The sequence below is a fragment of the Rattus norvegicus genome, chromosome 7 (genome assembly GCF_021556685.1).
Source record: "Rattus norvegicus strain SHRSP/BbbUtx chromosome 7, alternate assembly SHRSP_T2T, whole genome shotgun sequence".
Classification (NCBI taxonomy): domain Eukaryota; kingdom Metazoa; phylum Chordata; class Mammalia; order Rodentia; family Muridae; genus Rattus; species Rattus norvegicus.
The window spans coordinates 144,308,464-144,334,891 of record NC_141540.1 but is presented as its reverse complement, the minus strand read 5'-3'; the positions used below and the strand labels follow the sequence as shown (position 1 = coordinate 144,334,891).

At 41.0% G+C, this 26,428-nt stretch overlaps 1 long non-coding RNA gene across 12 annotated transcripts in view; it reads right to left on the bottom strand.

The window, feature by feature from the left end:
- The window catches only part of LOC102547969 (uncharacterized), a 102,354-nt gene that overhangs the window by 9,805 nt on the left and 66,121 nt on the right, over window positions 1-26,428 (bottom strand). For 3 of the 12 annotated variants that reach the window (XR_015626084.1, XR_015626089.1, XR_015626091.1), the window contains exons 2-3: window positions 22,136-22,319; window positions 18,354-19,483 (exon numbers count right to left, since the gene is read on the bottom strand). This is a non-coding gene — a long non-coding RNA (uncharacterized LOC102547969). Of the gene's footprint in view, window positions 1-18,353; window positions 19,484-20,841; window positions 21,066-22,135; window positions 22,327-24,980; window positions 25,143-26,428 lie in introns of those variants that run through there. The other 9 variants (XR_015626085.1, XR_015626095.1, XR_015626093.1 and 6 more) reach the window with 6 other exon arrangements.

The window sequence follows — 26,428 nt, the reverse complement described above, 5'->3', positions numbered from 1 at the left end:
TGTGTAAAAGAAATCTTACTAAAGCTCAAAACACACATTGCACCTCACACAATAATAGTAGGAGATTTCAACACCCCACTCTCATCAATGGACACATCACGGAAACAGAAAATAAACAGAGACGTAGACAGACTAAGAGAAGTCATGAGCCAAATGGACTTAACAGATATTTATAGAACATTCTATCCTAAAGCAAAAGGATATACCTTCTTCTCAGCTCCTCATGGTACTTTCTCCAAAATTGACCATATAATTGGGCAAAAAAACGGGCCTCAACAGGTACAGAAAGATAGAAATAATCCCATGCGTGCTATCAGACCACCACGGCCTAAAACTGGTCTTCAATAACAATAAGGGAAGAATGCCCACATATACGTGGAAATTGAACAATGCTCTACTCAATGATAACCTGGTCAAGGAAGAAATAAAGAAAGAAATTAAAAACTTTTTAGAATTTAATGAAAATGAAGGTACAACATACCCAAACTTATGGGACACAATGAAAGCTGTGCTAAGAGGAAAACTCATAGCGCTGAGTGCCTGCAGAAAGAAACAGGAAAGAGCATATGTCAGCAGCTTGACAGCACACCTAAAAGCTCTAGAACAAAAAGAAGCAAATACACCCAGGAGGAGTAGAAGGCAGGAAATAATCAAACTCAGAGCTGAAATCAACCAAGTAGAAACAAAAAGGACCATACAAAGAATCAACAGAACCAAAAGTTGGTTCTTTGAGAAAATCAACAAGATAGATAAACCCTTAGCCAGACTAACAAGAGGACACAGAGAGTGTGTCCAAATTAACAAAATCAGAAATGAAAAGGGAGACATAACTACAGATTAAGAGGAAATTCAAAAAATCATCAGATCTTACTATAAAAGCCTATATTCAACAAAACTTGAAAATCTGCAGGAAATGGATAATTTCCTAGACAGATACCAGGTACCGAAGTTAAATCAGGAACAGATAAACCAGTTAAACAACCCCATAACTCCTAAGGAAATAGAAGCAGTCATTAAAGGTCTCCCAACCAAAAAGAGCCCAGGTCCAGACGGGTTTAGTGCAGAATTCTATCAGACCTTCATAGAAGACCTCATACCAATATTATCCAAACTATTCCACAAAATTGAAACAGATGGAGCACTACCGAATTCCTTCTATGAAGCCACAATTACTCTTATACCTAAACCACACAAAGACCCAACAAAGAAAGAGAACTTCAGACCAATTTCCCTTATGAATATCGACGCAAAAATACTCAATAAAATTCTGGCAAACCGAATCCAAGAGCACATCAAAACAATCATCCACCATGATCAAGTAGGCTTCATCCCAGGCATGCAGGGATGGTTTAATATACGGAAAACCATCAACGGGATCCATTATATAAACAAACAGAAAGAACAAAACCACATGATCATTTCATTAGATGCTGAGAAGCATTTGACAAAATTCAACACCCCTTCATGATAAAAGTCCTGGAAAGAATAGGAATTCAAGGCCCATACCTAAACATAGTAAAAGCCATATACAGCAAACCAGTTGCTAACATTAAACTAAATGGAGAGAAACTTGAAGCAATCCCACTAAAATCAGGGACTAGACAAGGCTGCCCACTCTCTCCCTACTTATTCAATATAGTTCTTGAAGTTCTAGCCAGAGCAATCAGACAACAAAAGGAGGTCAAGGGGATATAGATCGGAAAAGAAGAAGTCAAAATATCACTATTTGCAGATGATATGATAGTATATTTAAGTGATCCCAAAAGTTCCACCAGAGAACTACTAAAGCTGATAAACAACTTCAGCAAAGTGGCTGGGTATAAAATTAACTCAAATAAATCAGTAGCCTTCCTCTACACAAAAGAGAAACTAGCCGAGAAAGAAATTAGGGAAACGACACCCTTCATAATAGACCCAAATAATATAAAGTACCTCGGTGTGACTTTAACCAAGCAAGTAAAAGATTTGTACAATAAGAACTTCAAGACACTGAAGAAAGAAATTGAAGAAGACCTCAGAAGATGGAAAGATCTCCCATGCTCATGGATTGGCAGGATTAATTTAGTAAAAATGGTCATTTTACCAAAAGCGATCTACAGATTCAATGCAATCCCCATCAAAATACCAATCCAATTCTTCAAAGAGTTAGACAGAACAATTTTCAAATTCATCTGGAATAACAAAAAACCCAGGATAGCTAAAACTATCCTCAAAAATAAAAGGACTTCAAGGGGAATCACTATCCCTGAACTCAAGCAGTATTACAGAGCAATAGTGATAAAAACTGCATGGTATTGGTACAGAGACAGACAGATAGACCAATGGAATAGAATTGAAGACCCAGAAATGAACCCACACACCTATGGTCACTTGATTTTTGACAAAGGAGCCAAAACCATCCAATGGAAAAAAGATAGCATTTTCAGCAAATGGTGCTGGTTCAACTGGAGGTCAACATGTAGAAGAATGCAGATCGATCCATGCTTATCACCCTGTACAAAGCTTAAGTCCAAGTGGATCAAGGACCTCCACATCAAACCAGACACACTCAAACTAATAGAAGAAAAACTAGGGAAGCATCTGGAACACATGGGCACTGGAAAAAATTTCCTGAACAAAACACCAATGGCTTATGCTCTAAGATCAAGAATCGACAAATGGGATCTCATAAAACTGCCAAGCTTCTGTAAGGCAAAGGACACTGTGGTTAGGACAAAACGGCAACCAACAGATTGGGAAAAGATCTTTACCAATCCTACAACAGATAGAGGCCTTATATCCAAAATATACAAAGAACTCAAGAAGTTAGACCGCAGGGAGACAAATAACCCTATTAGAAAATGAGGTTCAGGGCTAAACAAAGAATTCACAGCTGAGGAATGCCGAATGGCTGAGAAACACCTAAAGAAATGTTCAACATCTTTAGTCATAAGGGAAATGCAAATCAAAACAACCCTGAGATTTCACCTCACACCAGTGAGAATGGCTAAGATCAAAAACTCAGGTGACAGCAGATGCTGGCGAGGATGTGGAGAAAGAGGAACACTCCTCCATTGTTGGTGGGGTTGCAGACTGATACAACCATTCTGGAAATCAGTCTGGAGGTTCCTCAGAAAATTGGACATTGAACTGTCTGAGGATCCAGCTATACCTCTCTTGGGCATATACCCAAAAGATGCCCCAACATATAAAAAAGACACGTGCTCCACTATGTTCATCGCAGCCTTATTTATAATAGCCAGAAGCTGGAAAGAACCCAGATGCCCTTCAACAGAGGAATGGATACAGAAAATGTGGTACATCTACACAATGGAATATTACTCAGCTATCAAAAACAACGAGTTTATGAAATTCGTAGGCAAATGGTTGGAACTGGAAAATATCATCCTGAGTGAGCTAACCCAATCACAGAAAGACATCCATGGTATGCACTCATTGATAAGTGGCTATTAGCCCAAATGCTTGAATTACCCTAGATGCCTAGAACAAATGAAACTCAAGACGGATGATCAAAATGTGAATGCTTCACTCCTTCTTTAAAAGGGGAACAAGAATACCCTTGGCAGGGAAGAGAGAGGCAAAGATTAAAACAGAGACAGAAGGAACACCCATTCAGAGCCTGCCCCACATGTGGTCCATACATATACAGCCACCCAATAAGACAAGATGTATGAAACAAAGAAGTGCAGGCCGACAGGAGCCGGATGTAGATCGCTCCTGAGAGACACAGCCAGAATACAGCAAATACAGAGGCGAATGCCAGCAGCAAACCACTGAACTGAGAATAGGACCCCCGTTGAAGGAACCAGAGAAAGAACTGGAAGAGCTTGTAGGGGCTCGAGACCCCATATGTACAACAATGCCAACCAACCAGAGCTTCCAGGGACTAAGCCACTACCTAAAGACTATACATGGACTGACCCTGGACTCTGACCTCATAGGTAGCAATGAATATCCTAGTAAGAGCACCAGTGGAAGGGGAAGCCCTGGGTCCTGCTAAGACTGAACCCCCAGTGAACTAGACTGTTAGGGGGAGGGCGGCAATGGGGGGAGGGTAGGGAGGGGAACACCCATAAGGAGGGGGAGGAGGGAGGGTGATGTTTGCCCGGAAACTGGGAAAGGGAATAACACTCGAAATGTATATAAGAAATACTCAAGTTAATAAAAAAAAAAAAAGTAAAAAAAAAAGTAAAAAAAAAATCTGGGAAATCACAAACAGTTGAGGGAAACAAATAAAATTTTTCAAGACCTAAAAATGGAAATAGAATCATTTATTGAAAAAAACAGAATGAGAAAATTATGGAATAGAAAAATTTTAAATAAAAACAGGAACTACAGAGGCAAGCTTTATCAACAGAATAGAAGAGATGGAACAGAGAATCTCGGGCACTGAAGATACTACAGAAGTAAGAGATACATCAGTCAAAGAAAATGTTAAACCTGAAACCTCCTGACACAAAACATTCAGGAAATCTTATACACTATGAAGAGACCAAACCTAAGAGTAATAGAAATAGAGGAAGGAGAAAATCCCAGCTCAGAGGCACAGGAAAATATTTTCAAAAAAAATCAAAGAAGAAAAATTTTCTAACCCAAAGAAGATGCTAAAATGGTACAAGAAGCATACAGAACACCAAATAGACTGGACCAGAAAAGCAAGTTCCCTTGCCACATGAAAATCAAAACACAAAACATGTAGAACAAAGAACAAATTTTGAAAGCTTCAAGGGAAAAGGAACAAGTAACAACATTAAAGGCAGACCTATTAGAATTATGCCTGGCTTCTCAATGGAGACTCTCAAAGCCAGAAGGGCCTAGATGTGTGTTGCAGACTCATTTCCTTCAGCTTCTGAAACTGTAACCTGTCCCTTCCAGGTAGGGACGGTGGCTCTTTCCTATACAGAGCCACATATTGATTTTCAAAACTTATGAAAGCTTTACATGTATTCATAACATTGTTTATGAAGTTTGAAAGGTCATGTTAGAGATTTGTCATCAAATTATATATATTATATATAATTTGAAAATGACTTACATATGCCCTTTTTCTAGACTAAAAGTGAACTTTATAACTAGGAATGCAGCTTTTCTCTGCTGTTGGATACTTATCCACATGCAAGTTGAGGAACATGAGGCTGGAGAGAAAAAATGGACATGACAGGAAGGAAATGAAGGGTAGCCAGGATCACCAGTATCAAATGTCTTAAATGGAACAGCTTTTGTCATCTTCTCTTAAAGACAAGAAGAAAAATCAGTTGTGAGGCACTGAGTGACCAATGGTGCAGATCTTCACATAGAAAACCTTAGTCCTGAGAGACACAGGTGGCAAGGAGTCACATAGGTAAAAAGGAAATGTAAAAACACACTTTCATTTTTGTTTCCTGAAATGAATCTTTGATTACTTTCTCAAAGATATGTTACTGAGATTATCAATGCACTTGCAAAAAGTTTAGAACAAAAAAGAATACTATATGGAATTTAAAAACCCAAGCACAGCTTAAATTCAAGCTACAATGGTCAGTAAATATATGGATGACTCAAGAGTGGATGAAAGGACAAGAGGAGCCAGAATTCTCATCATCCGTAAGCCAAACCCAATATGATGCTCAAAAATTAGGCTCAGGCAAAAATCTTTACTTACTCCTAAGGGCCCATAACACACGGAGGGCCAAGAACGTCATGGTTCAAGTCAAAGAACAAAGAGAACAGAACATGAAGTTTCAATGTCAGCACAAAGCAAGGCTCGTCTTGACATATCAAACACACCAGTCAGAAGTTCCCAGGTCGGGTTGTGCTTAGAGAGTAACAGCAAAGTTTACAGGTAAAGCAAACAGAAGCCTCAACAGCACAGCCAGGATACATTTCAAAATGTCACAGCCAAGTCCTTAAGAAACATTTAATTCCAATGTCACAGTTTGCAAAGCCCACATTTTCCTTATTAAATGTTTCCCCGGCTATAATTGTTTCCATATTTCCTTTCCCTTGTGTGATATAAAGCATCCATACATAAAAGTACTGAAAATGGATAAATCTCCAGGACAAGTCTCAGTGACATCTAGGGTTCTCTTTTCAAATGCATCGGAACGTAGATACTTGCACCTGGTCGGCCCCATGTGTACTCTGAGATCAGAGGAGAGAAGCCAGAACCAAGAACAAGCCAGACAGCCAATCTATTGGATGTGACCTTAGAGACATCCACTTTCAGAAACAGAGCCAAGACTTGTCCAGTATGATCACGTTGACTCTATGTGTTCTGTTTTGTTCTGTACTGTTTTCTTTGAGACTGGTTCTCACAGAAGCAGTCTTGGCTGATGGAGAATTTATTACAGTTAGGGTCGTCAGAATTTAGAGGACTAGAATCATTACACTCTGCCTCTATCTCTGGCTTTTATGTCCCTTTGACCCAGACTTCTGCTATATTCTCTATCCCTTTGAAAGATGAAGATTGTAGTGATTTCTTCCTACTGAGAGCATAGCAGTGGGACATTATTCCATAGCAATGCATGCTCAGTCCTAGAATAACACAAAGGATGTTCAAGATCACGTGACCCTAAAATCCAGGCGAGATGCACAGCCAATGTGCAACATGAGAGTTTAGGTGGCCCACACCATGAGTATCCTCTTTGTTTAGAACAAATCATCTACAATGCTAGCACAGCACACAGTGTCACTGAGGGCACAGGAAGAAACACTGTGACACACTATATATAGCTAGGAGATAGAATATACACTGCAAAGAAATAATCCTAAAAGTGGCACAAGAAAAACATCAACTCACATACAAAGGCAAAAATGTAACTACATCAGACTTTTCATCAGTAACAGTCAAAGCAGAAGAGCAGGGAGAGAAATGTTTCAGTCTCTGAAAGCAAGTAACTGTGAGTCAAAAATGTTATTCCGTACAAAGCTATCGTTAAAATTTGATGGAAAAGTAAATATAAATTTTGAGACAAACACAAATTAAGGCAACATCCCTGCAGAAAGTTAATGGAAGCTGTTTCATTGGTTCTTTTTATTGCTTATTTTTTAATTTCTATTTTATTAATTCCAGTCGTCATTTAGACAGTCTCATCTTGTACACTTTCGGAGGATGTCGTTGTTTCTTGTTGTTCTAAATCTCCTAGATATCATGAAGTTATTAATTTGAGATCTTTTGACTATTTGAATGTATGCATTTAATATAATAAGCTTGTTTTCTTGAGTACACTCATTGTGACCCGTCAATTTTGTATGTTGTGTTTTTATTTTCATGCAGTTCTTGAATTCCTTTTGTATTTCTTTCTTGATTTCTTACTTAGCACAGCTCAGCAGTGTGTTGTTTAGTCACTATGAGTTTGTGTACTTTCTGTATTATACGTTGCTATTGATGTCCAGCTTCATTCCGTTGTGGTCTGATATAAGATGAAAGTTCCACGTCCTGTTGAGAAGGCAGTGTGTTCTTTAGTGTTTGGGTGGAATGTTCTGCAGATACCTGTAAGGTCCATTTAACTTACGGAGACAATTAAGTTCAGAGTTTGTTTTCTGGATGACTTGTGTGGTGGTCTGCATAAAAATGACCACCATAGGGGCTGGGGATTTAGCTCAGTGGTTAGAGCGCTTACCTAGGAAGCGCAAGGCCCTGGGTTCGGTCCCCAGCTCCGAAAAAAAAAAAGAACCAAAAAAAAAAAAATGACCACCATAGACTCAAAAGGAGTGGCATTATTGGAAGGTTGGCCTTGTTGGAGTAGGCATGGCCCTGTTGACTGGGCTTTGAGGTTTCAGAAGCACAAGCCAGGATTAGGGGCTCACTGTCTCCTCCTGCTGCCTAAGGATCCAGATGTAGAACGCTCAGCTCCCTCTCCAACACCAGGTCTACCTGCATGCCACCATGCTTCCTGCCATGATGATAATTCCCTAAATCTCTGAATTCTAAGCATTAATTAAATGTTTTCTTTGATAAGTATTGCCATGGTCATAGTGTCTTTTCCCAGTAATAAAACCCTAAGACTGTCTATCAGTGAGAGTGGGATATTGGAATTCCCCACTATAACTATGTTGTAGTGAGTCTGTGGTTTTAGATCTATTAGTATTTATGAAATTGGGTGCTCCTGTGTTTGATGCATATATGATTAGGATTGCAATACCACCTTAGTGTGTCTTTTCATTAATTAATATAAAGTGTCTCTTTTCATCTTTTCTGAGGAGTTTTATTTTGAAGTCTATTTTGTCATATATTAGAATCAGTACGCCTGTTTTGCCCACTAGTCCTATTTGAAATGCCTTTTTCATCCTTTTATGTTAACATGGTATCTTTCATTGATGGTGAGTTGTGTTACCTGGAAGGAGAAAAATATGAATCCTGTTTTCTATTGAAATCTGTTTATCTGTGTCTTTTAATTGTGGAATTGAGACCATTGAAATTCGAGACCTATTGTTAAGAGGTGTGCATTAATTTTCTGTCATCATGCTGATGGTGTGGTGTTTTTCAGATCACTTTTAAATGCTCTTGTCCTAGCGTTTTTTACTTGTTTCCTGTGACCGCTCGGATGTTTTAACCTTCTCTTCAGATTGAGGTTTGCCTTCTAGTATCCTTTGAAGAGCGAGTTTAGTGGCCAGGAATTTCACTAATCTGTATTTTCATGAAAAGTTTTTATTTCACTTCAGTTTTAATACACAGTTTTTCTGGAAATAATAGTTTTATCTTCAGTGATTTTAAATAGCTTTTATTAAATTTCTTCCATAATAATTTCATGCATGTATATACTGCGTTATTTTAACTTCCTCTTCTGTGATGTTTTTCTGAACCATAAAGGGAATAGTAAGAATGACCTGTTTAGGGCTCAGTACTCAGCCTTATCATTTAATACCCATGGCTTCCTGGGGCAGCATTATCCAGCCATTTAGGGTATCTCCTTTGTAACTTTACTTCAATCTGTATTTTTAATTGGCTTGCATAGTAGTGTGTTTCCATATGGCTTTTCCACACACCCTTCCTTTCTCTTTTCTGTGGTCCAATCTCATAGCCTTTCTACCTCCAGTATTCCCCTCTCTACTTCCATATTCCCTATATTGCACTATCCTCCCTTCTTTAAGGCATCACCCAGTCACACTCAATGACCATTACTAGCTTACGGCTTCTATAGTCACTCCAAGTAGAACACACAGAATTAGAGCTTTGAAGCTAGAAAGCAAACATAAGGGACCAAATGCTGTGTTTGTCTTTGTGTTCCTTATTTACCTCAGTATAAAACTTTCCAGTTCCATCCATAGACCCGCAATTTCATAACTTCAGTGTTCAGTTAAATAAAATTCTTTTGTGCATATGCATTGTGTTTTTATCGTCAATGCAAAATCTAGGTCGATCGTGTTGCCTAACCATTGTGAACATAGTATTGACGAGCATAACTGTTGCCAGCATCTCTGTCACAGGACATACAGTCCTTTAGGTTTATGTCCAGGAATGGCCTACCTGGGTCATGTGGTACTTATTATGTGGTTATACCAGTTTGCACTCTCACCAACAGTGGTGAGTATTCTGCTCACCACATCTTTCTCAGTATTTGCTGTCACTTGTTTTCTTGCTTCCAAGATTCCAAATGGGGTGAGTTAAAATCTTAGTCATTTTAATCTGCATTTCTCTGATGACTAATGATGTTAAACAATTTTTATTTTTTATTTATCATTCCATTCATTTACATCTCAAATGATTTCCCACTTCCCTGGTACCCTTCCACCAATATCCCATTTCACATCTGCCCTCCCCCCTCCACTCTACCTGTATGAGGTTGCTCCCCCACCCACCCACACTCTCCTGAACCACCGTTCCAGCATCCCCCTATGCTGGGGCATCAAACCTCCCCCGGCCCTGGACCAAGGGCCTCCCCTCCCATTGCTATCAGGCAGGGAAATCCTCTGCTACATATGTATCTGGAGCCATGAATCCCTCCAGGTACACTCCGTGGTTGGTGGTCTAGACTCTGGGAGAACTCGGTGGTCAGGCGAACCTGTGTTGTTCTTCCAATGGGGTTTCAATCCCCTTCTGCTCCTCCAGTCCTTCCGCCAGCTACCCCCCCCCCCGCCAAACCCTCGCCCCAGGTTCCCTGAGCTCAGTTTGATGGTTGACTCCAAGCATCTGCATTGGTCAGTTGCTGGCCGGACCCCCTGAGGAACCACCACACTAGGTTCCTGTCAGCAAGCGCCTCTTGACCACCGCAACAGTGCTGGGTTTGGTGTCTGTAGATGTGATGGATCCCCAGATGGGGCAGTCCCCGGTTGGCCCTTCCTTCAGTTTTTGTTTCTTTTTTTTTTTTTTTTTTTGCCCCTGTTTTTCCACTGGACAGGAACATTTCTGGGTTAAAAACTTTGAGATGGTAGGTGGCTTCATCCCTCAAACGGGGACCATGCCTGTCTACTGGAGGTGGTCTCAGCAGGTTTTATCTCCCCCTTTTCTTTACATTTTGGCTAAAGTCATCCCCATTGAGTCCCAGGAGCCTCACATTTCCCTGGTGTCTGGGACCCTACAGTGGCTGCACATAGTTCCTCATCCCCATTGCTACATATTTTTATTTGATTTCTTGACCCTGTGTGCCTCTTTCACATCTCCTCCCCATCCTGATACTGCCACCCTTACTTCTGTCTCCTCCTTTCTCCCTCTCAGGTTCTCCTCTCACTCTCCACCTCTCACAATCCTCCTGTTCCCCTCTCAATGCAGGACTGGAACACCCACACCCTGGTCTTCCTTCCTTCTATGCTCCATATGGTCTGTGGGTTTTATCATTGGAATTGTGAGCTTTTGGACTAATATCCACTTATTAGTGAGTACATACTATGTGTGTTCTTTTCTGTCTGGGTTAACTCACTTAGGGTGATTTTTTTTCTTTTCTTTTTTTTTTTATTGGATATTTTTATTTGCATTTCAAATGTTATTCCCTTTCTCGGTTTCCCGTCCATAAGCCCACTGTCACACACCCCTCCCCCTTCTTCTATACTGGTGTTCCCCCTTCTCATCTACCAGCCCAGACATTCCCCTACATTTGGGGTTGGGGGTGGGTTCAGCCTTGGCAGGACTAAGGGCTTCTCCTCACATTGGTGCCTAAAAAGGTCATCCTCTGCTGCATATGCAGCTGGAGCCGTGGGTCTGTCCATGTGTAGTCTTTGGATGGTGGTTTAGTCCCTAGGAGCTCTGGTTGGTTGGTATTGTTGTTCTTATGGGGTTGCAAGCCCCTTTAGCTTCTTCAATCCTTTCTCTAACTCCTCCAATGGAGAACCCATTCTCAGTTCAATGGTTTGCTGCTAGCATTCGCCTCCGTATTTGTCATGCTCTGGCAGAGCCTCTCAGGAGACAGATATATCAGGCTCCTGTCAGCATGAACTTCTTGGCTTCATCAATATTGTCTAGGTTTGGTGGCCATATATATATGGACTGGATCCCCAGGTAGGGCAGGCTCTGAATGGTCATTCCTTCAGTCTCTGCTCCAAACATTGTCTCTGTATCTCCTTCTGTGAATATTTTTGTTCCCTCTTTTAAGAAGGACTGAAGCATCCACACTCTGGTTGTCTTTCTTGAGCTTCAAGTAGTCTGCAGATTGTATCTTGGGTAATTTGAGCTTTTGGCCTAATATCCACTTATCAATGAGTGCACACCATGTGTGCTTTTTGTGATTGGATTATCTTACTCAGGATGATATTTTCTAGTCCCATCCATTTGCCTATGAATTTCATGAAGTCATTGTTTTTGATAGCTGAGTAGTACTCCCTTATGTAGATGTGCCACATTTTCTGTATCCATTCCTCTGTTGAAGGGCATCTAGGTCCTTTCCAGCTTCTGGCTATTATAAATAAGGCTGCTATGAACATAGTGGAGCATGTGTTTTTGTTGTATGTTGGAGCATCATTTGGGTATATGCCCAAGAGAGGTATAGCTGGGTCCTCAGGTAGTACTATATCCAATTTTCTGAGGAACCTCCAGACTGATTTCCAGAATGGTTGTACCAGCTGGCAATCCTACCAACAATGGAGGAGTGTTCCTCTTTCTCCACATCCTCGCCAGCATCTGTTGTCACCTGAGTTTTTGATCTTAGCCATTCTGACTGGTGTGAGGTGGAATCTCAGGGTTGTTTTGATTTGCATTTCCCTGATGACTAGGGATGTTGAACATTTCCTTAGGTACTTCTCAGCCATCCGATATTCCTCAGCTGAGAATTCTTTGTTTAGCTTTGTACCCCATTTTAATAGGGCTATTTGTCTCTCTGGAGTCTAACTTCTTGAGTTCTTTGTATATATTGAATATTAGCCCTCTATCAGACGTAAGATTGGTAAAGATCTTTTCCCAATCTGTTGGTTGCTGTTTTGTCCTAGTGACAGTGTTCTTTGCCTTTACAGAAGCTTTGCAGTTTTATGAGGTCCCATTTGTTGATTCTTGATCTTAGCGCATAAGCCATTTGGTGTTTTGTTCAGGAAATTTTCCCCAGTGCCCATGTGTTCAAGACTCTTCCCCACTATTTCTTCTATTAGTTTGAGTGTATCTGGTTTTATGTGGAGGTCCTTGATTCACTTGGACTTAAGCTTTGTACAGGGCAATGAGAATGGATCGATTTGAAATGTAAATAAGAAATGCCCAATTTAATAAAGATGGAGGAAAAAATGGATCGATTTGCAGTACCATTGTTGAAAATACTATCTTTCTTCCACTGGGTGGTTTTAGCTTCTTTGTCAAAGATCAAGTGATCATAGATGTGTGGGTTCATTTCTGGGTCTTCAATTCTATTCCACTGATCTTCCTGCCTGTCTCTGCACCAATACCATAGAGTTTGTATGACTATTGCTCTGTAGTACACCTTGAGGTCAGGGATGGTAATCCCCCCCAGTTCTTTTATTGTTGAGTATATAGTTTTCGATATCCTGGGTTTTTTATTATTCCAAGTGAATTTGCAAATTGCTCTTTCTAACTCTATGAAGAATTGAGTTGGAATTTTGATGGGGATTGCATTGAATCTGTAGATTGCCTTTGGCAAAATGGACATTTTTACTATATTAATCTTGCCAATCCATGAGCATGGGAGGTCTTTCCATCTTCTGAGGTTTTCTTCAATTTCTTTCTTCAGAGACTTGAAGTTCTTGTCATACAGATCTTTTATTTGCTTGGTTTGAATCACACCAAGGTATTTTATGTTATTTGTGACTATTGTGAAGGGGTATCATTTCCTTAATTTCTTTCTCAGTCTGTTTATCCTTTGAGTAGAAGAAGGATACTGATTTGTTTGAGTTAATTTTATATCCAGCCACTTTGCAGAAATTGTTTATCAGGCTTAGTAGTTCTGTGCTGGAACTTTTGGGGTCACTTAAGTATATTATCCTATCTGCAAATAGTGATATTTTAACTTCTTCCTTTCCGATTTGTATCCCTTTGACCTCCTTTTGTTGTCTGATTTCTCTGGCTAAGACTTCCAGTAGTTTATTGAATAAGTTGAGAGAGAGTGGGCAGCCTTGTCTAGTCCCTGATTTTAGTGGGTTTGCTTCAAGTTTCTCTCCATTTAGTTTGATGTTGGCTACTGGTTTGCTATATATTGCTTTTGCTGTGTTTAAGTATGGGCCTTGAATTCCTGATCTTTCCAAGATTTTTAACATGAAGGGGTGTTGAATTTTGTCAAATTCTTTCTCAGCTTCTAATGTGATGATCATGTGGGTTTTTTTTCCCCTTTGAGTTTGTTTACATAGTGGAATACGTTGATGGAACCCTGCATCCCTGGGATGAAGCCTAGTTGATCATGATGAGTGATTGTTTTGATGTGTTCTTGGATTCAGTTTGCGAGAATTTTATTGAGTATTTTTGCATCGATATTCATAAGGAAAATTGGTCTGAAGTTCTCTTTCTTTGTTGGATCTTTGTATGGTTTAGATAAAAGCGTAATTGTGGCTTCATAGAAGGAATTTGGTAGTGCTCCTTCTGTTTCTATTTTGTGGAATAGTTTGGACACTATTGATATTAGGTCTTCTACGAAGGTCTGATAAAATTCTCACTAAACCCATCTGGTCCTGAGCTCTTTTTGGTTGGGAGACTTTTAGAAATTGCTTCTATTTCTTTAGGAGTTACAGGACTGTTTATCTGATCCTGATTTAACTTTGGTACCTGGTATCTGTCTCGAAAATTGTCCATTTCATCTAGATTTTCCAGTTTTGTTGACTATAGGCTTTTGTAGTAGGATCTGATTGTGTTTTGAATTTCTTCAGATTCTGTTGTTATGTCTCCCTTTTCATTACTGATTTTGTTGATTTGAATATGCTCTCCATGTCCTACGGTTAGTCTGGCTAAGGGTTTATCTATCTTGTTGACTTTCTCAAAGAAACAGCTCCTGGTTTTGTTGATTCTTTGTATAGTTCTTTTTGTTTCTCCTTGGTTGATTTCAGCCCTGCGTTTGATTATTTCCTGCTGTCTACTTGTCTTTGGTGTATTTGCTTTAAGCTGCTAGTGTATGACCTCTCCAAGTTCTTCATGGAGGCACCCAGAGCTATGAGTTTTCCTCTTAGTACTGATTTCATCATGTACCATACGTTTGGATATGTTGTGCCTCCATTTCCATTGAATTCTAAAAAATCTTTAATGTCTTTCTTTCTTCCCTGACCAAGTTATCACTGAGTAGATAGTTGTTCAGCTTCCACATGTATGTAGGATTTCTGTTGTTTTTATTGTTATGAAGACCAGATTTGGTCTGTGGTGGTCTGATAGAACACCTGGGATTAATTCAATGTTCTTGTATCTGTGGAGGTTTGTTTTGTGTCTGATTATATGGTCGATTTTTGAGAAGGTGCCATGAGGTGCTGAGAAGATGGTATATTCTTTTGTTTTAGTGTGAAATATTTGTAGATATCTGTTAAATCCATTTGGGTCATAACTTCTTTTAGTTTCACTGTGTCTCTGTTTAGTTTCTGTTTCAATGATCTGTCCATTGGTGAGAGTGGGGTGTTGAAATCTCCTACTGTGTGAGGTTCAATGTGTGCTTTGAGTTTTAGTAACATTTCTTTTACAAATGTGGGTGCCCTTGCATTTGGGGCATAGATGTTCTGAACTGAGAGTTCAGCTTAGTAAATTTTTTTCCTTTGATGCGTAAGTAATGTCCCTCTCCATCTTTTTTGATAACTTTTGGTTGAAAGTCTTTTTTTTTTTTTTTTTGGACATTAGAATGGCTACTGCAGCTTGTTTCTTGGAACCATTTGCTTTGAAATTTTTTTCCTACCTTTTTACTTTGAAGTAATGTCTGTCTTTGTCACTGAGATGAGTTTCCTGTATGTAGCAAAATGCTGGATCCTGTTTATGTATCCAGTCTGTTAGCCTATGTCTTTTTATTGAGAAATTGAGTCCATTGATGGTGAGAGATATTAGGGACAAATGATTGTTGGTTCCTGTTATTTTTGTTGTTAGAGTTGGAATTGTGTTTGTGTGTTTCTCTTCTTTTTAGTTTGTTGTGAAAAGATTAATTTCTTGATTTTTCTTGGGTGTAGTTTCCCTCCTTGTGTTGGGCTTTTCCTTCCATTATCCTCTGTAGGGCAGGATTAGTGGATATTGTTGTCTTGGAAAACCTTGGTTTCTCCATCTATGGTAATTGCAAGTTTTGCTGGGTATAGTAGCCTGGATTGGCATTTATGTTCTCTTAGGGTCTGTATGATATCTTCCCAGGATCTTCTAGCTTTTAGAGTCTCTGTTGAGAAGTATAATTCTGATAGATCTGCCTTTATATGTTACTTGACCTTTTCCCCTTACTGCTTTCAATATTCTTCCTTTGTTCTTTGCATCTGGTGTTTTAATTATTATGTGATGTGAGAAATTTCTTTTCTGGTTCCATCTGTTTCATGTTCTGTAGGTTTCTTGTATGTTTATGGACATTTCTTTCTTTAGGTTAGGGGTTTTCTTCTATAATTTTGTTGAAGATGTTTGCTGGCCCTTTGAGTTGGGAATCTTCATTCTTTTCTATACCTATTATTCTCAGGGTTGGTCTTTTCATTGTGTCCTGGATGTCTTGAATGTTTTGAGATAGGAGATTTTTGCTGTTCTTATTTTCCTTGACTGTTGTGTCAATGTTTTCTATGATATCTTCTCCCCCTGAGATTCTCTCTTCCATCTCTTGTATTCTGTTGGTGATGCTTGCATCTGTGACTCCTGAACTCTTTCCTATGTTTTCCATCTCCAGGGCTGTCTCCCTTTGAGTTTTCTTTAATGATTCTATTTCTATTTTTAGATCCTGGGTGGTTTTGTATAATTCCTTCACCTATTTGACTGTGTTCTCCTGCATTTCTTTAAGGGAGTTATTTATGTCCTTCTTAAAGTCCTCTATCATCTTCATGAAATGAGAGTTTAGATCTGAATCTTGTTTTTTAGGAGTGTTAGGGTATCCAGGACTTGCTGTGGTGGGACAACTGGGTTCTGTCAAGTCAAATTGGTTGCCTATGTTCTTATGCTTGCCTCTCACCATCTGGTTATCTCTGATGTTTTCAGGCCTCCCTGTCTTGAACTGGAGCCTGTCCTTCCTGTGAGTGTATGAGCCTGTGATCCTGGTTGTGCTAGAATATGCTCCTGGCACAGGTGGGAACCAAAAGGCACCCAGGTCACTGGGTGAGCAGTACTCTAAGTCCTGGTTGCAGAGGTCCAGGTACACCAGGTATTGGGGTGGGGTTTGGGATCTTTACCTGTGAGCCTGGATGTGTCAGAATACTTGGGGAATCAAGCTGCAACTGGGGTATAAGCTGTGTGTGTTCAGGTCCAGTGCTGGGAGGGAAGCTGTGGCCCTTTGCATTTTTCTTTTTTCTGTTGTGATCACCTGTGGGAGCCCCAAATCCCCACAGCTCCATTTCCTTTCCCTTTTGTGTGTTCACGCCAAGGCAAACACTTACCAAGGAGACAGGGACTGCCTGTTCTGGAATCGGCCATTTGCTTATTTGCCTTTATGATTATCCACTTAATCTGTATCTCTTGGGTTTATTGTGTCCTGGCTCAGGCCTCTCCATGATTCGTTAGTTAAATACAAGTGTCATTCCTACATAACTTTCTTCTGTTTTTATTTCTGCTTCAGTTGACCCACCACCTTATTCAAAATACATTTTCCCTTTACTTTCTTAATTGAAAAGTACAAAGTAAACCCTGGTGCTGCTCATCTGTATTCCTAGACTTAGTGGATAGAGACAGGAAGATAGATCTTGAGGTTAAGCTAGCCTGTACAGTAACAGCCTGACATAAATAAAGAAGCAAAAAAGGAAGGTGGGAAGAAAGGATACATGGATAGATTATAGTATAGATAGTAAGTGTCTTTATTTGGTTCTGGAATTGAAACAGTGAACTTTTTCTAGTTTGAAAGTTCAAATAGAAGCAATATGATGACCAAATGTCACACTTGACCCTAGGTTTAGTCTTTAAAAGACAGCCAGAGTGTTGAGAAAAAAATCTTTTTGACCTCACCTTGGATTCCCAATCCTTGTGACTACCCCCAAATTCTTCAGACAAGAAATACAGAGCGTGGTGTAGAAGAAAGATAAGGTTTGGTACACATTAATAGAAGGCTTGCCTGACAAGTAACAGTGGACAATAGCCAAAGGGACCATTTTGCTAAACTACATTTTTGGTGGGTTTGTATAATTTATTGACATCTCTAGGATAGATGGTTTTCTTAAGCTATCTAAAGTTTTCTTACCTGAGTGAATTATTACCATAGGGTTAAATCAGGGCAACCTCTTTCTCAGAAAGACTTTAAATAGATAATATTCTTTATGATTCTTTGGCCAGAAGTTCTGCCTGCCTCTGCCTCCCAAGTGCTATGGATTAAAGGCATGTGCTACCACTGCCCAGCTATATTTTGTTTCTTAATCATCTATATTAGTTACATGTGTAAATACTAATAGAATTGTTCTAAGGATGTAAGTAATTAGATCACTTACATTATTAATCTCATGAACCCTAGAGGATGTGGGCACGTAGGCACATGTTTTCATAACACAGACCTAGAAAAACACTGTTTTGTGCTTCATATCAGATGGTCATCTAGGCTCAAAAGATAAATGTTCTGACTAGAATGTTGCCTTTGTCCCTTACTGGAGGATTTCTTGATTAAACAGGCCAGTGTGTGTGTGTGTGTGTGTGTGTGTGTGTGTGTGTGTGTGTGTGTGTGTGTTTGTGTGTTAGTTGTGGTCATAGTCGTAGTAGTAGTAGTAGGAGCAGCAGCAGCTGTAGCAGCAGTAGCAGCAGTCGTTGTCATCATTGTCAGAACTACTCTATCATGAATATGTGAGTTGCAGGGAATTCATAAAGAAAAACTAACAAAAAAAATTCAACTCAACGTATAGTCCAGTTTTGTTCCTTTTGTGGTACAATAGCCAGATAAAAATCGGAATATGGAGAAAAGGGTTTATTTAGCTTATGTTTTCAGATTACAGTCTATCATCATGGGGAAATCAAGGAAGGAACTTCAAAGAGCTGGTCTCATCACATTCACAGTCAAAAGCTGCAGAAGTATTGGTGTACAAGTTTGCTGACTTGGATTTTTCTACTCTTATACAGACCAAGACCCTTGTTTAGGCAATGGAGCCCCCCATACTGCATTGGGCCTTCTCATAAAATTATCTTAATTAAGACAATATTCTACACACATGCCCATAGGCCAACCCAAATTAAACTCCTCATTTAGACAATTTTCCTAGGTAATTCTAGGCTGTGTACACTTGAAAATTAAAACTAACCATCATAATATGGTTTCAAATACATCAGATGATTAACAGGGTCCCTAAAGGTTAGCCTTGTCTACAAAGTGAATACAAAGACAGCTAGGACTGAGAAACTCTGTCTTGAAAAACAAAAACAAAAACAAAAAAACAAACACACACAAAAAAAAACAAATAAATGAACAAAATAAAACTTCTCCCCCAGATCTATAAAGATAATCCATGTGAACATATGCAGTCTGCTGCTAATTGAAGCCCATTTGAAGAGAGAAGTGTTGATGTGAATGGCTTGTGTAGCCACCTAAGGCCATGTTGAGGCATAAGGTTTGTACTACTGCTAAGTGCCATGAGTGAGTCCTGATATGACCAAGGCCATGTTGGTCTGTGGTCTGTGTTACCATCCAAGGCTATAAGGATGTGCATGCTCCGTGCTACAACCTGATGATGTATTTATGTCCATGGCCATGCTACCACCAGGGGCCATTTTGGTATCGGTGGTCTGCACTGACACCTGGGGCCATGGTGATGTCCAGATCATGCTGCTGCCAAGGGCCATGTCTGGGTCCCAGGTCTCAGATTTCTCTATGCTGCATCCTGGGGCCATGTTATCTATGAGCAGTGTTGCTACCAGGGATCATATTGAGGTGAGTGCGCTACACTGTCACCTGAGGCCATGTTGATGCTAGTGGTCCAGGCTGCCTCTGAGGGCCTTGTCTGGGTCTTTGTTTCTTCTGTAGCTGGATGGCATGTTTGTGGTCTGTGCTGTCACTGGAAACCATGCGGAAGCCCGTAATCAATGTTCCTGTTGACAATAAAGAGAAAGGAAGCTATTTTTGCAGTAATATCAATAGTCATAATACACAGTTAAGAAAGAATGACAATGAAAGATTCTGTGACAACCCCTACCCCTACCCTGACCCTTCTCCTGAAAAGTAGCAGCCTAAAAGGGGGAAGGAGGTCTTCTTTTACATACTGATTATTTATGCTCGAAAGTGAATCAATGCATTTATTAAAGATAGCTGTTTGGATTGCAAACAGACCTTTGCTTGACAGGCTATGGTTTGATGCTTTTGTACTCATGTCTCAGTGTTACATGATTCTCTCTTCTCTATATTTTGGAAAGCTGATTTGTGAACATTTTGTAGTAAGAGCACAAAGGACAAACTGTCTTTTCACCAAGAGGCAGATAACACCTACCCAGTGGGTTTTCATTTGTGCTTTGATTCATGCATGTGATGTTAGAGTTATTGATATCCAATATTTAAATTTTAAATAACTAAGGTTTCAAAGTGGTATACTGGGAGTGCAATTATTCAACTGGAATTTATTCCTAGAGAAACATTTCCCTTAACTACTACTGTTCCATTTCTTAATGGTAGCTATATATAAGTGCACACATCAAAATAGCAGCTCAGAAAGCGCAAATGAACTCATAGAGACTAAAGCAGCAATCACAGGGTCTACATGGGTCTGTACCAGGTCCCCAACATATATATTACAGCTTTCGGGTTAGTACTTTTATGGAACTCCTGAAAGTGTGAACAAGTGGGTCTCCAATTCTTCTGTCTGCTCTTGGTGCTCTTTAATTTTTCTGTTGGCTTATCCAGTTTCAATATGATGGATTTTGATTTAATTTTATTATATTTTATTTTATGTTCTGTTATCTCTTAGAAGCTTGTTCTTTTCTAATGAAAGAAAGGGAGTCGATCTGGATGGAAGAAGTATGAAGGAGATAGAAGGAATAAAGGGACAGAAAATGGTATTCAGATTATAGTGTATGAGAAAAAAATCCGTGTTTAATAAGAGGAAAAAGTAAAAATAATGATGATTTAGAAAATCAGAGGAAAATGAAGAACAAACGTAAACAGTGACAGAGAGGAGGTCCAGGGAAGACTAAGATCTAAGGAAAGTATGAAGGGTCCCTGGTCACCAGCTTCCCTAAGGACTGATTAGTCGATACTGGTAAATTTAACTCCATTTTTAGCAAAGACAAACCCTTATCTTGTGCTCAGAAGAACTCAGACAAAGGGCTGTACTCCATATTTGCAGGGGTCCTTAGCACAGGGAACAATGAGAGTAATCAAACACAGATGAAAAAGCAATCAGCAGTAGAAAGGAAGCACAGGAAATGGCGGTCATAAGAGCAGAAGCTTCTGGGACCTGACAGATGTTGATGAAGAAAATATGTGCAGCAGCAATGGAGCAAAGGCTCAGCATTTAGAGTGTTGGCTGCTCTTCCAGAGGAACCAAATTCAATTCGCAGGACCTTCATGGTGTCCCATGACCAGGTATGTAACTGCAGTTCCAGGGTATCTGACACCCTCTTCTGACCTCTGCAGGCTCCTGCACACCCCAGGTGCACATACATACACTCAAACACATACCTATACAAAAGAAATAAATATTTAAAAATATTTTTACAGTACAGCCAATGCTCCATTATCTGTAGGTTTAGCATCTGGGAATTCAAATAACAGGGGATCAAAACACTCCCAAAATTGTGCTTATATCAAATACACAGAGATTTTTATCTGTTGCTAAACAATGTTACATAACTACTATTGGTATACCATTCACATTGCATTAGGTATTATAACAAATCTACAGGTAATGTGGAGGGTATTTGTAGGTTCAATGCAGATATTTCGCCATTTTCTTTTTTTTTTTCCATCTTTATTAACTTGAGTATTTCTTATTTACATTTCGATTGTTATTCCCCTTCCCGGTTTCCGGGCCAACATCCCCCTCCCTTTCTCTATGGGTGTTCCCCTCACTGTGCTCCCCCCATTACTGCCCTCCCCCCAACAATCTAGTTCACTGGGGGTTCAGTGTTGGCAGGACCAAGGGCTTCCCCTTCCACTGGTGCTCTTACTAGGATATTCATTGCTACCTATGAGGTTGGAGCTCAGGGTCAGTCCATGTATAGTCTTTGGGTGGTGGCTTAATCCCTGGAAGCTCTGGTTGCTTGGCATTGTTGTACATATGGGGTCTCGAGCCCCTTCAAGCTCTTCCAGTCCTTTCTCTGATTCCTTCAACGGGGGTCCTATTCTCAGTTCAGTGGTTTGCTGCTGGCATTCGCCTCTGGATTTGCTATATTCTGGCTGTGTCTCTCAGGAGAGATCTACATCCAGTTCCTGTCAGCCTGTACTTCTTTGCTTCATCCATCTTATCTAGTTTGGTGGCTGCATATGTATGGGCCACATGTGGGGCAGGCTCTGAATGGGTGTGAGCATTCGTAAATGTTGGCACCCCTGGGAACTATTGACTGATTCCCTGCAGATACTTTAGTGAATAAAGTCAGTAGGGCTAAAGACTTCCTCCACTGTCCCCGCACTAAGAATGCAAGGCTACAAATGCATGATACAGAGTGAACAAGACCTAGCAAGAATTCTTTTTGTCAGTGACAGAACTTAAGGAAAGGCATCAGTTCTCACCCCCTCCTTTATACCCTCACCTGCCCATTTGCTTCCTTCTCTCTCCCAGTACAATGACTATGGATGGTGTGAACTCTCTACAACATTTTCCATCAAGTGTCTTCAAATCTCAGAAGATGTTGAAATTCTATACAGGAGAGTGTCAGAGCACCACAGGAAGCTGAGATTTCCAGCCAGTTGGGAGCATTTCAGGTTTCTGGGTTCCTAGAATCTCAACAAAAAACAGGCCCAGTTAATTCCAAAAAAAAAAAAACCCTCCCTGGCAATTCCTGTCTCTAACCTCACAAAGCCTCACACATGAATCACCCAAATTATCCTGAAGAAACTGGTTATCTGTGCATCTTGTCCTCACCATCTGGTACTTGGAGGAGTTCTGTGGGTGTATCACAAGAGCTGGAGATTGGGGGAAGAGCCCAAGCTTGGTCTAGCCATTTGGAACTAGATCCTGTTATCCAGAAGCAGGGAATGGCATATGCCTAAGATGATGGCTGTCTACAACTCCACTGTAGCATTTCCTTACTGTGTGGGGATGTCAGTGTGTATTTGGGATACCATATGTGTATGTTTGTGTGTGAGTGGGTGTTCCCATTCATGAACGTGGAGGCGAGATGCCCATACGGGATATCTTCTATTTCTTTTCACTTATGGAAGCCATCTGTTGAAGAGCACAAGCATTCTCTCCCAAGCTACATTTTCCCTGTCTCCTGTCCTCCAGAAAAAAAGTCTTGGGAACCCCACCTGAGCTACATGCTTCCAGGTCTACTCTTAGACTCTTCCTCAGAAAACCCTAGAGCCTGGACACTTCCAAAAACATGTGTAGAGGGGCCAACAAGATTGTTCCATGGGAAAAGGTGCTTGTCACACACAATGCAAACCTACAGACCAGAGTTTGGTTCCTGGAATCCATGTAAAGGTAGGAGGAAAGAACTGACTCCATAAAATTGACCCCTAAACTTGACACATATACCATGGCACATGTGTGCTCTCTCTCTCTCTCTCTCTCTCTCTCTCTCTCTCTCTCTCTCTCTCTCACACACACACACACACACACACACACACACACACACACACACGAAAAATCTGGAGCCTAGGGCCAGGGTTGCTTGGGAAAGCACACTGGGGGATTTTCTAGACTGCTGGTAAATTGGAATCAGTAGACAGATTTGCTAAAATGACAAGGTATATAACATGTACTTTGCATTGTATTTAAATTTAACCTCATAAAAATATAAACAAATACTAGGGTTGGTTAGTTTTTGCTTGTTGTTTCTTTCCTCCTTAACATTTACTTTTATTTTTATTTGTGTGTTTATGTGGCTTGTGTATATGTGCCATGTATGTACAGGTACCTACAGTAGCCAGAAGAACATGCTGGATCTTCAGAGGCTCAAGTTTTGAGTCTCTTGATATAGGTGCTCAAAACCAAATTCATGTCCTCCCGAAAAGCTATAAGACCTTTTAACTACTCAGCCATCTCTGTAGACCCTAGTTAATTTGTGGTAGTGTTGTCGTTTTGTTTTGTGGTTAGTGTTTTAAAGAGCATAAAGGTGGAACCCCCAGTTTCCAATGGATTAATGTAATTTGTTTTATCTCAGCTTTATCCAAAAGCTTCCTGCCTACTGGCCCAGTTCTGAAGGTCTAGAACCCACTTATTTGATTTCTTTTGAACTAAATCTCTACACTCCTATTATGTGACAGGCATGCTGAGTCACACAGAAAAAGTAAACATGGCCCTCTAATACACAGCTTGTCCTATTCAGAAAACCAGCCTTGAGCAGGTCATCTTCCCTGAGACAGAGTAGAACAAGAGCTATTGGAACACCCCGACCCAGAACGCTGGCCCAGCATGGTGAAAGAATGCCAAGGAACTATTCTAGGAAGAAGGTGTTGCTGATCGGAATGCTGAAGTCTGAGGAAGAAGTGAGTCTATCATCTAAGCATAGGATAAGACGTCTTGCAGACAAAGTGTGGACGACAGTACATAAAGGGGGGGAGGCAAACTAACAGATATGCAAGAATATGAAAAAAATCATAATGTGACTGAAACAGATTAGAGAAGGGAATGAAGAGGGCTAAAGCCAAGAGCTGGAGAGATGACTAGGCAGTTACGAGCCCTGGCTGCTCTTCCAGAGGACCTGACTTCAATTCCCAGCACCCACATGGCAGCTCACAACCTTCTGTAGCTCTACACCAAGATGACCCAGCCCCCTCTTCTGCCACTGCAGGCACTGCACATACCTAGGCCCACAACCTGGGCCAGCTTTCCCATTCTCAGACCCTTGGAGCCAACTAATCCACGCCTTTACCACCAGAGCAAGCTTTACTGTGCTGGCCAGCCAAGGTGCAGGGTCCAGCTGCAGATGGACAGAGGAGAGGCTGGATCACCTCCCTGCCAGCATCTCTCCCACACTCATGCCACCTCAGAGCAGAGGAATGATGAGGCCAGCTCACCTACACTCCTGCCATCAGGACCAGTCTATTGTGCTGCCTAAACAAGGACCAGGGCCTGCTCTCCCAAGTACTGCAGCCCATGCTGGGTGGAGCCAGCTCTTCAGGGTGCCACAGCCAGTGAGAGGCAGGGCCAGCTCTGCACAGCCCTTGGAAGACAACATGGTCCCAGACAGCAGCCCAGACTCTAGACACCCACACGGACATTATATTTAGTGATAATCTGCAACCAGGACATCAACATAGACCCCCTTCTACTGCATGGCCACAGATCCATACCCTCAGTGGCAGCCTCAGGTGGAAGGACAAGCTATTCACAATCAGGCTATTCTCCACCCTCACATCTCCAGTTCTACCTCTCTTCACAATGTTCAAACCGTTCTACTGCTCTTTCTCTCCTATCATTCCACCACATACCTGCACATCATAGTGGCTCCCATTGTAGGCTGGCCACAAAGCTGGCAGACCTCTGGGAGTCTTCCCCCACCCACACCGCATGGCATGTTGACATGCAGCCCACTGGGTTAGCGACTGCTATTCTCATGGTCAGAAAACAAGGTTCCATATTGTCTTCAGTTCCTGGAAATGGGTGAAGGAAGGGGTGCACAATATCAGCATATATATTCCTCACATTAACCTTGAAGCAGAAAAAATGATTACTTCTCACTGTCAAATAAAAACAAAGTAAGGCAGGTGACTTGCCATTCCCAAAGCAACACAACTAGTAAACACAAAATCAAGTCGTAAACTTCTCTCCAAGTCTGTTTCTGCCAATCCAAAGCAAACATTATTCCAAGCACGGACAAATACCTTTGCTTTTTCATTAACCCGGGCCTCTTCACACCATGGCTACCCTCCCACTCCTGAAAAGCAAGCTAAGAAGTGACCCAGTGTTCTCTGTATTTCACCAGAAGGACTTTATGGGGTAGAGAACCATTAACTGGGTCTTCTGATGCCTTCGTCAGGACCTACAAAGGCTGTTTTTTTTTCTAAAGAAAGAACTATTCTGATCCTCTGAGAGCAGCCTCTGGGACTGTGCTTGGTCTACTCTCTGGGAGAGCGCCAGTCTTCCCACTTACCCTAAGGAAACTGAGTCTGAGAGACCCTCCAGCTTGGCTGATCAAAGTACTCCAGCCACAGCCCTCCCTAGAAACTCCTCACAGTCTCACCCGGACCCCACGAGACACAGAAGCCCTGGTAATAAGCAGAATGGCAAAAAGAAGCAAAGGATGCCAGTCAGGATGGTTCTAGAACACCTATCCAGGATGTGCAAGCACCATCCAGACCCAGCTGTGTCCTGTTAACTTAACAGGTGGGCAAACAGGAGGAAGAATAAATAAATACACTAAAAGAAAGGCTAGTTCCCACTGGTTCCTGTCATGATTTAGAGATGTCCAAGCAGGCAGTGGAGACACCTAGACCAGAACACACAAGTCACAGCATACCCTGAGTGGACATCCTGAGTGCACAAAAGCATGCGACTTGACACTCTCCAACTCCTGGCAATTCTTGATGAGCCACTGGCCTGGACCTGTAAATATGACCTTTGCCCTGCACTCGGCCTTATAGACCCTGGAGAACTGGCCCCTGCCTTGATCCTTCATGTCCCTTCCTCATCAAAGTCGTGTTCCCAGATGTGTTTTGCTACCCTCCCATGCTTTCATAGCCCTCTCCCAACAGGGTGACCACGGCTCAGCCCTCAGCCTGGAGCTGAAGCTGCCTTCTCTCGATGAGTCTCCTCACATTGCTTCTGTCATTCTGACATCATTTCTTCTCCATAAGCTGAGCTACATCCACCACTGTTGGTGGTTTTGTTTGTTTTGTTTTGTTTGCCTAGTTTATTGGGTTATAGCCCCCAACACTGT